The following is a 13991-nucleotide window of genomic DNA, read 5'->3' as shown; positions in this document are numbered from 1 at the left end:
ACAAACATCCCTCTATATACAGACACCACTCCTATATACAGACATCCCTCTATATACAGACACCACTCCTATATACAGACATCCCTCTATATACAGACACCACTCCTATATACAGATATCCCCCTATATACAGACACCACTCCTATATACAGACATCCCCCTATATACAGACACCACTCCTATATACAGACATCCCTCTGTATACAGACATCACTCCTATATACAAACATCCCTCTATATACAGACACCAATCCTATATACAGACATCCCTCTATATACAGACACCACTCCTATATACAGACATCCCCCTATATACAGACACCACTCCTATATACAGACATCCCTCTGTATACAGACACCACTCCTATATACATACATCCCTCTATATACAGACACCACTCCTATATACAGACATCCCTCTATATACAGACACCACTCCTATATACAGACATCCCTCTATATACAGACATATCTTGTATATTCAGACATCCCCCTATATAGAGACACCACTCCTATATACAGACATCCCTCTGTATACAGACACAACTCCTATATACAGACATCCCTCTATATACAGACACCACTCCTATATACAGACATCCCTATATATACAGGCACCACTCCTATATACAGACATCCCTCTATATACAGACATCTCTCCTATATACAGACATCCCTCTATATACAGACAACACTCCTATATACAGACATCCCTCTATATACAGACATCTCTACTATATACAGATATCCATCTATATACAGACACCACTCTTAAATACAGACATCCCCCTATATACAGACACCACTCCTATATACAGACATCCCTCTATATACAGACACCACTCCTATATACAGACATCCCTCTATATACAGACACCACTCCTATATACAAACATCCCTCTATATACAGACACCACTCCTATATACAGACATCCCTCTATATACAGACACCACTCCTATATACAGACATCCCTCTATATACAGACACCACTCCTATATACAGATATCCCCCTATATACAGACACCACTCCTATATACAGACATCCCCCTATATACAGACACCACTCTTATATTCTTATATACAGACATCCCTCTGTATACAGACACCACTCCTATATACAGACATCCCTCTATATACAGACACCAATCCTATATACAGACATCCCTCTATATACAGACACCACTACTATATACAGACATCCCCCTATATACAGACACCACTCCTATATACAGACATCCCTCTGTATACAGACACCACTCCTATATACAGACATCCCTCTATATACAGACACCACTCCTATATACAGACATCCCTCTATATACAGACACCACTCCCATATACAGACATCCCTCTATATACAGACACCACTCCTATATACAGACATCCCTGTATATACAGACATCTCTCCTATATAGAGACATCCCTCTATATACAGACACCACTCCTATATACAGACATCCCCCTATATACAGACACCACACCTATATACAGACATCCCCCTATATACAGACACCACTCCTATATACAGACATCCCTCTGTATACAGACACCACTCCTATATACAGACATCCCTCTATATACAGACACCACTCCTATATACAGACATCCCCCTATATACAGACACCACTCCTATATACAGACATCCCTCTATATACAGACACCACTCCTATATACAGACATCCCTCTATATACAGACACCACTCCTATATACAGACAATCCTCTATATACAGACACCACTCCTATATACAGACATCCCTCTATATACAGACACCACTCCTATATACATACATCCCTCTATATACAGACACCACTCCTATATACAGACATCCCTCTGTATACAGACACCACTCCTATATACAGACATCCCTCTACATACAGACACCACATCTATATACAGACATCCCTCTGTATACAGACACCACTCCTATATGCAGACATCCCTCTATATAGACACCACTCCTATATACAGACATCCCTCTATATACAGACACTACTCCTATATGCAGACATCCCCCTATATACAGACACCACTCCTATATACAGACATCCCTCTATATACAGACACCACTCCTATATACAGACATCCCTCTATATACAGACACCACTCCTATATACAGACAATCCCCTATATACAGACACCACTCCTATATACAGACATCTCTCTATATACAGACACCACTCCTACATACAGACATCCCTCTATATACAGACACCACTCCTAAATACAGACATCCCTCTGTATACAGACACCACTCCTATATACAGACATCCCTCTATATATAGAGACACCACTCCTATATACAGACATCCCTCTATATACAGACACCACTACTATATACAGACATCCCTCTATATACAGACACCACTCCTATATACAGACATCCCTGTATATACAGACATCTCTCCTATATACAGACATCCCTCTATATACAGACACCACTCCTATATTCAGACATCCCCCTATATACAGACAACACTCCTATATACAGACATCCCCCTATATACAGACACCACTCCTATATACAGACATCCCTCTGTATACAGACACCACTCCTATATACAGACATCCCTCTATATACAGACATAACTCCTATATACAGACATCCCTCTATATACAGACACCACTCCTATATACAGACATCCCCCTATATACAGACACCACTCTTATATACAGACATCCCTCTATATACAGACACCACTCCTATATAAAGACATCCCTCTATGTACAGACACCACTCCTATATACAGACATCCCTCTATATACAGACATCTCTCCTATATACAGACATCCCTCTATATACAGACACCACTCCTATATACAGACATCCCTCTATATACAGACATCTCTCCTTTATACAGATATCCCTCTATATACAGACACCACTCCTATATACAGACATCCCCCTATATACAGACACCACTCTTATATACAGACATCCCTCTATATACAAACACCACTCCTATATACAGACATCCCCCTATATACAGACACCACTCCTATATACAGACATCCCCCTATATACAGACACCACTCCTATATACAGACATCCCCCTATATACAGACACCACTCCTATATACAGACATCCCTCTATATACAGACACCACTCCTATATACAGACATCCCCCTGTATACAGACACCACTCCTATATACAGACATCCCTCTGTATACAGACACCACTCCTATATACAGACATCCCTCTATATACAGACACCACTCCTATATACAGACATCCCTCTATATTCAGACACCACTCTTATATACAGACATCCCTCTGTATACAGACACCACTCCTATATACAGACATCCCTCTATATACAGACACCACTCCTATATACAGACATCCCTCTATATACAGACACCACTCCTATATACAGACATCCCCCTATATACAGACATCACTCCTATATATAGACATCCCTCTATATACAGACACCACTCCTATATACAGACATCCCTCTATATACAGACACCACTCCAATATACAGACAATCCCCTATATACAGACACCACTCCTATATACCGACATCCCCCTATATACAGACACCACTCCTATATACAGACATTCCTCTAAATACAGACACCACTCCTATATACAGACATCCCCCTATAACAGACTCCTATATACAGGTCAGAGTTGTGGGTCACTTACTTTTCACACACGGGGCCGGGGGGGCACTTACTTTTCACACACGGGGTCGGGGGGCACTTACTTTTCACACACGGGGCGGAACTTACTTTTCCCACATGGGGCCGGGGGGGCACTTACTTTTCACACATGGGGCCGGGGGGCACTTACTTTTCACACACGGGGCCGGGGGGGCACTTACTTTTCACACACGGGGCCGGGGGGCACTTACTTTTCACACACCGGGCCGGGGGGCACTTACTTTTCACACACGGGGCCGGGGGGCACTTACTTTTCACATATGGGGCCTGGGGGGGCACTTACTTTTCACACACGGGGCCGGGGGGCACTTACTTTTCACACACAGGGCCGGGGGGCACTTACTTTTCACACACATGGCCGGGGGGGCACTTACTTTTCACACATGGGGCAGGGGAGGCACTTACTTTTTACACACGGGGCACTTATTTTTCACACACGGGGCCGGGGGCGCACTTACTTTTGCACACAGGGCCGGGGGCGCACTTACTTTTGCACATGGGGCCGGGGTCGCACTTACTTTTGCACACGGGGCCGGGGGCGCACTTACTTTTGCACACGGGGCCGGGGGCGCACTTACTTTTGCACACGGGGCCGGGGGCGCACTTACTTTTGCACACGGGGCCAGGGGCGCACTTACTTTTGCACACGGGGCCGGGGGCGCACTTACTTTTGCACACGGGGCCGGGGGCGCACTTACTTTTGCACACGGGGCCGGGGGCGCACTTACTTTTGCACACGGGGCCGGGGGCGCACTTACTTTTGCACACGGGGCCGGGGGCGCACTTACTTTTGCACACGGGGCCGGGGGCGCACTTACTCTTGCACACGGGGCCGGGGGCGCACTTACTTTTGCACACGGGGCCGGGGGCGCACTTACTTTTGCACACGGGGCCGGGGGCTCACTTACTTTTGCACACGGGGCCGGGGGCGCACTTACTTTTCACACACGGGGCCGGGGGGGCATTTACTTTTCACACAAGGGGCCGGGGGGGCACTTACTTTTCACACACGGGGCCGGGGGGGCACTTACTTTTGACACACGGGGCCGGGGAGCCCTTACTTTTGACACACGGGGCAGGGGGGCACTTACTTTTCACACACGGGGCCGGGGGGCACTTACTTTTCACACACGGGGCCGGGGGGCACTTACTTTTCACACACGGGGCCGGGGGGCACTTACTTATCACACACAGGGCCGGGGGGCACTTACTTTTCACACACGGGACGAGAGGGTGTCATAGTCACTTTATTCTGATGTTTGACTTTGATAAATGACCATGTCCTAAAATGAACACCGTACATTTGCATAGCTGCCATCTTTGGAAGGTCAAGTTGGGGGTAATGGAAAGTTCGCCATTATTTCCTATGGGAATTTTTTTTTTTTAAATGTGATTTAAATAAAATCTACATATCGGATCGACTATAAAAGTCATAGCACACCTGTCCCCACCGAGGCCTTCGAAACGCCGCCTGAACGGGGTCTCTGCGCCGAGCGGTTCGGGCCGCATTAATTGCGGAAAACGCGGAGAAGAAGAAGAATAATAAAATATAAGAAATCGGATTACAATATGTTGCTTGAACCTAGGAGGTTCAAGCACCATAATAACTAGATGGGCATTTCCTGAAGGAAATACATGGTGCTTGAACAGCGCTGCCAGCTGCCAATGAACCTCAGGAGCAAGTCTGGCATGCAGGGCCCTGCCCCTGGGTATACAATTTGGCCCCTTGGTAGCCACTTTGATGTGCGGGGCCCCTTGTTAGCAACTTTGGCCCCTTGGTAGCCATTTTGGCATGCAGGAATCCTTGGTAGCCACTTTGGCCACATCCTCTTATATACAAACATCACTCCTATATACAGACATCCCTCTATATACAGACACCACTACCATATACAGAGATCCCTCTATATACAGATACCACTCCTATATACAGACATCCCCCTATATACAGACACCACTTCTATATAAAGACATCCCTCTATATACAGACACCACTCCTATATACAGACACCACTCCTATATGCAGGCACCTCTCCTATATACAGACATCCCCCTATATACAGACACCACTCCTATATTCAGACATCCCCCTATATACAGACATCCCCCTATATACAGACATCCCCCTATATACAGACATCCCCCTATGTACAGACATCCCCCTATATACAGACATATCTACTATATACAGACATCCCCCTATATAGAGACACCACTCCCATATACAGACATCCCTCTATATACAGACATCTCTCCTATATACAGACATCCCTCTATATACAGACACCACTCCTATATACAGACATCCCCCTATATACAGACACCACTCCTATATGCAGGCACCTCTCCTATATACAGACACCACTCCTATATACAGACATCACCCTATATACAGATATCACTCCTATATACAGACATCCCTCTATATACAGACACCACTCCTATAAACAGACATCCCCCTATATACAGACACCACTCCTATATACAGACATCCCTCTATATACAGACACCACTCCTATATACAGACATCCCCCTATATACAGACACCACTCTTATATACAGACATCCCTCTATATACAGACACCACTCCTATATACAGACATCCCTCTATATACAGACATCTCTCCTATATACAGACATCCCTCTATATACAGACACCAATCCTATATACAGACATCCCTCTATATACAGACATCTCTCCTATATACAGACATCCCTCTATATACAGACACCACTCCTATATACAGACATCCCCCTATATACAGACACCACTCCTATATACAGACATCCCTCTATATACAGACACCTCTCCTATATACAGACATCCCCCTATATACAGACACCACTCCTATATTCAGACATCCCCCTATATACAGACATCCCCCTATATACAGACATCCCCCTATATACAGACATATCTACTATATACAGACATCCCCCTATATAGAGACACCACTCCCATATACAGACATCCCTCTATATACAGACATCTCTCCTATATACAGACATCCCTCTATATACAGACACCACTCCTATATACAGATATCCCTCTATATACAGACACCACTCGTATATACAGACATCCCTCTATATACAGACACCACTCCTATATACAGACATCCCCCTATATACAGACACCACTCCTATATACAGACATCCCTCTATATACAGACACCACTCCTATATACAGACATCTCTCCTATATACAGACATCCCTCTATATACAGACACCACTCCTATATACAGACATCCCTCTATATACAGACACCACTCCTATATACAGACATCCCCCTATATACAGACACCACTCCTATATACAGACATCCCTCTGTATACAGACACCACCCCTATATACAGACATCCCTCTATATACAGACACCAATCCTATATACAGACATCCCTCTATTTACAGACACCACTCCTATATACAGACATCCCTCTATATACAGACATATCTTCTATATTCAGACATCCCCCTATATAGAGACACCACTCCTATATACAGACATCCCTCTGTATACAGACAAAACTCCTATATACAGACATCCCTCTATATACAGACACCACTCCTATATACAGACATCCCTCTATATACAGGCACCACTCCTATATACAGACATCCCTCTATATACAGACATCTCTCCTATATACAGACATCCCTCTATATACAGACAACACTCCTATATACAGACATCCCTCTATATACAGACATCTCTCCTATATACAGATATCCATCTATATACAGACACCACTCCTAAATACAGACATCCCCCTATATACAGACACCACTCCTATATACAGACATCCCTCTATATACAGACACCACTCCTATATACAGACATCCCTCTATATACAGACACCACTCCTATATACAAACATCCCTCTATATACAGACACCACTCCTATATACAGACATCCCTCTATATACAGACACCACTCCTATATACAGACATCCCTCTATATACAGACACCACTCCTATATACAGATATCCCCCTATATTCAGACACCACTCCTATATACAGATATCCCCCTATATACAGACAGCACTCTTATATACAGACATCCCTCTATATACAGACACCACTCCTATATACAAACAATCCCCTATATACAGACACCACTCCTATATACAGACATCCCTCTACATACAGACACCACATCTATATACAGACATCCCTCTGTATACAGACACCACTCCTATATACAGACATCCCTCTATATAGACACCACTCCTATATACAGACATCCCTCTATATACAGACACTACTCCTATATGCAGACATCCCCCTATATACAGACACCACTCCTATATACAGACATCCCTCTATATACAGACACCACTCCTATATACAGACATCCCTCTATATACAGACACCACTCCTATATACAGACAATCCCCTATATACAGACACCACTCCTATATACAGACATCCCTCTATATACAGACACCACTCCTATATACAGACATCCCTCTATATACAGGCACCACTCCTATATACAGACATCCCTCTATATACAGACATCTCTCCTATATACAGACATCCCTCTATATACAGACAACACTCCTATATACAGACATCCCTCTATATACAGACATCTCTCCTATATACAGATATCCATCTATATACAGACACCACTCCTAAATACAGACATCCCCCTAAATACAGACACCACTCCTATATACAGACATCCCTCTATATACAGACACCACTCCTATATACAAACATCCCTCTATATACAGACACCACTCCTATATACAAACATCCATCTATATACAGGCACCACTCCTATATACAGACATCCCTCTATATACAGACACCACTCCTATATACAGACATCCCTCTATATACAGACACCACTCCTATATACAGATATCCCCCTATATACAGACACCACTCCTATATACAGACATCCCCCTATATACAGACACCACTCCTATATACAGACATCCCTCTGTATACAGACACCACTCCTATATACAAACATCCCTCTATATACAGACACCAATCCTATATACAGACATCCCTCTATATACAGACACCACTCCTATATACAGACATCCCCCTATATACAGACACCACTCCTATATACAGACATCCCTCTGTATACAGACACCACTCCTATATACAGACATCCCTCTATATACAGACACCACTCCTATATACAGACATCCCTCTATTTACAGACACCACTCCTATATACAGACATCCCTCTATATACAGACATATCTTCTGTATTCAGACATCCCCCTATATAGAGACACCACTCCTATATACAGACATCCCTCTGTATACAGACACAACTCCTATATACAGACATCCCTCTATATACAGACACCACTCCTATATACAGACATCCCTCTATATACAGGCACCACTCCTATATACAGACATCCCTCTATATACAGACATCTCTCCTATATACAGACATCCCTCTATATACAGACAACACTCCTATATACAGACATCCCCCTATATACAGACACCACTCCTATATACAGACATCCCTCTATATACAGACACCACTCCTATATACAGACATCCCTCTATATACAGACACCACTCCTATATACAGACAATCCCCTATATACAGACACCACTACTATATACAGACATCCCTCTATATACAGACACCACTCCTATATACATACATCCCTCTATATACAGACACCACTCCTATATACAGACATCCCTGTATATACAGACATCTCTCCTATATAGAGACATCCCTCTATATACAGACACCACTCCTATATACAGACATCCACCTATATACAGACACCACACCTATATACAGACATCCCCCTATATACAGACACCACTCCTATATACAGACATCCCTCTATATACAGACACCACTCCTATATAAAGACATCCCTCTATATACAGACACCACTCCTATATACATACATCCCTCTATATACAGACACCACTCCTATATACAGACATCCCTCTATATACAGACACGACTCCTATATACAAACATCCCTCTATATACAGACACCACTCCTATATACAGACATCCCTCTATATACAGACACCACTCCTATATACAGACATCCCTCTATATACAGACACCACTCCTATATACAGATATCCCCCTATATACAGACACCACTCCTATATACAGATATCCCCCTATATACAGACAGCACTCTTATATACAGACATCCCTCTGTATACAGACACCACTCCTATATACAGACATCCCTCTATATACAGACACCAATCCTATATACAGACATCCCTCTATATACAGACACCACTACTATATACAGACATCCCCCTATATACAGACACCACTCCTATATACAGACATCCCTCTGTATACAGACACCACTCCTATATACAGACATCCCTCTATATACAGACACCACTCCTATATACAGACATCCCTCTATATACAGACACCACTCCTATATACAGACATCCCTCTATATACAGACACCACTCCTATATACAGACATCCCTGTATATACAGACATCTCTCCTATATAGAGACATCCCTCTATATACAGACACCACTCCTATATACAGACATCCACCTATATACAGACACCACACCTATATACAGACATCCCCCTATATACAGACACCACTCCTATATACAGACATCCCTCTGTATACAGACACCACTCCTATATACAGACATCCCTCTATATACAGACACCACTCCTATATACAGACATCCCCCTATATACAGACACCACTCCTATATACAGACATCCCTCTATATACAGACACCACTCCTATATACAGACATCCCTCTATATACAGACACCACTCCTATATACAGACAATCCCCTATATACAGACACCACTACTATATACAGACATCCCTCTATATACAGACACCACTCCTATATACATACATCCCTCTATATACAGACACCACTCCTATATACAGACATCCCTGTATATACAGACATCTCTCCTATATAGAGACATCCCTCTATATACAGACACCACTCCTATATACAGACATCCACCTATATACAGACACCACACCTATATATAGACATCCCCCTATATACAGACACCACTCCTATATACAGACATCCCTCTGTATACAGACACCACTCCTATATACAGACATCCCTCTATATACAGACACCACTCCTATATACAGACATCCCCCTATATACAGACACCACTCCTATATACAGACATCCCTCTATATACAGACACCACTCCTATATACAGACATCCCTCTATATACAGACACCACTCCTATATACAGACAATCCCCTATATACAGACACCACTACTATATACAGACATCCCTCTATATACAGACACCACTCCTATATACATACATCCCTCTATATACAGACACCACTCCTATATACAGACATCCCTCTGTATAAAGACACCACTCCTATATACAGACATCCCTCTACATACAGACACCACATCTATATACAGACATCCCTCTGTATACAGACACCACTCCTATATACAGACATCCCTCTATATAGACACCACTCCTATATACAGACATCCCTCTATATACAGACACTACTCCTATATGCAGACATCCCCCTATATACAGACACCACTCCTATATACAGACATCCCTCTATATACAGACACCACTCCTATATACAGACATCCCTCTATATACAGACACCACTCCTATATACAGACAATCCCCTATATACAGACACCACTCCTATATACAGACATCCCTCTATATACAGACACCACTCCTATATACAGACATCCCTCTGTATACAGACACCACTCCTATATACGGACATCCCTCTATATATAGAGACACCACTCCTATATACAGACATCCCTCTATATACAGACACCACTACTATATACAGACATCCCTCTATATACAGACACCACTCCTATATACACACATCCCCCTATATACAGACACCACTCCTATATACAGACATCCCCCTATATACAGACACCACTCCTATATACAGACATCCCTCTGTATACAGACACCACTCCTATATACAGACATCCCTCTATATACAGACACCACTCCTATATACAGACATCCCTCTATATACAGACACCACTCCTATATACAGACATCCCTCTATATACAGACATATCTTCTATATTCAGACATCCCCCTATATAGAGACACCACTCCTATATACAGACATCCCTCTGTATACAGACACAACTCCTATATACAGACATCCCTCTATATACAGACACCACTCCTATATACAGACATCCCTCTATATACAGGCACCACTCCTATATACAGACATCCCTCTATATACAGACATCTCTCCTATATACAGACAACCCTCTATATACAGACATCTCTCCTATATACAGATATCCATCTATATACAGACACCACTCCTAAATACAGACATCCCCCTATATACAGACACCACTCCTATATACAGACATCCCTCTATATACAGACACCACTCCTATATACAGACATCCCTCTATATACAGACACCACTCCTATATACAAACATCCCTCTATATACAGACACCACTCCTATATACAGACATCCCTCTATATACAGACACCACTCCTATATACAGACATCCCTCTATATACAGACACCACTCCTATATACAGATATCCCCCTATATACAGACACCACTCCTATATACAGACATCCCCCTATATACAGACATCCCTCTGTATACAGACATCACTCCTATATACAAACATCCCTCTATATACAGACACCAATCCTATATACAGACATCCCTCTATATACAGACACCACTCCTATATACAGACATCCCCCTATATACAGACACCACTCCTATATACAGACATCCCTCTGTATACAGACACCACTCCTATATACATACATCCCTCTATATACAGACACCACTCCTATATACAGACATCCCTCTATATACAGACACCACTCCTATATACACTATATACAGACATCCCTCTATATACAGACATATCTTGTATATTCAGACATCCCCCTATATAGAGACACCACTCCTATATACAGACATCCCTCTGTATACAGACACAACTCCTATATACAGACATCCCTCTATATACAGACACCACTCCTATATACAGACATCCCTCTATATACAGGCACCACTCCTATATACAGACATCCCTCTATATACAGACACCACTCCTATATACAGACATCCCTCTATATACAGGCACCACTCCTATATACAGACATCCCTCTATATACAGACATCTCTCCTATATACAGACATCCCTCTATATACAGACAACACTCCTATATACAGACATCCCTCTATATACAGACATCTCTACTATATACAGATATCCATCTATATACAGACACCACTCCTAAATACAGACATCCCCCTATATACAGACACCACTCCTATATACAGACATCCCTCTATATACAGACACCACTCCTATATACAGACATCCCTCTATATACAGACACCACTCCTATATACAAACATCCCTCTATATACAGACACCACTCCTATATACAGACATCCCTCTATATACAGACACCACTCCTATATACAGACATCCCTCTATATACAGACACCACTCCTATATACAGATATCCCCCTATATACAGACACCACTCCTATATACAGACATCCCCCTATATACATGCACCACTCTTATATACAGACATACCTCTGTATACAGACACCACTCCTATATACAGACATCCCTCTATATACAGACACCAATCCTATATACAGACATCCCTCTATATACAGACACCACTACTATATACAGACATCCCCCTATATACAGACACCACTCCTATATACAGACATCCCTCTGTATACAGACACCACTCCTATATACAGACATCCCTCTATATACAGACACCACTCCTATATACAGACATCCCTCTATATACAGACACCACTCCTATATACAGACATCCCTCTATATACAGACACCACTCCTATATACAGACATCCCTGTATATACAGACATCTCTCCTATATAGAGACATCCCTCTATATACAGACACCACTCCTATATACAGACATCCCCCTATATACAGACACCACACCTATATACAGACATCCCCCTATATACAGACACCACTCCTATATACAGACATCCCTCTGTATACAGACACCACTCCTATATACAGACATCCCTCTATATACAGACACCACTCCTATATACAGACATCCCCCTATATACAGACACCACTCCTATATACAGACATCCCTCTATATACAGACACCACTCCTATATACAGACATCCCTCTATATACAGACACCACTCCTATATACAGACAATCCCCTATATACAGACACCACTCCTATATACAGACATCCCTCTATATACAGACACCACTCCTATATACATACATCCCTCTATATACAGA

This window comes from Ranitomeya variabilis, chromosome 1 (assembly GCF_051348905.1).
Source record: "Ranitomeya variabilis isolate aRanVar5 chromosome 1, aRanVar5.hap1, whole genome shotgun sequence".
Lineage (NCBI taxonomy): Eukaryota > Metazoa > Chordata > Amphibia > Anura > Dendrobatidae > Ranitomeya > Ranitomeya variabilis.
The sequence above is the reverse complement of the archived record's forward strand: the minus strand, read 5'-3'. Positions refer to the sequence as shown.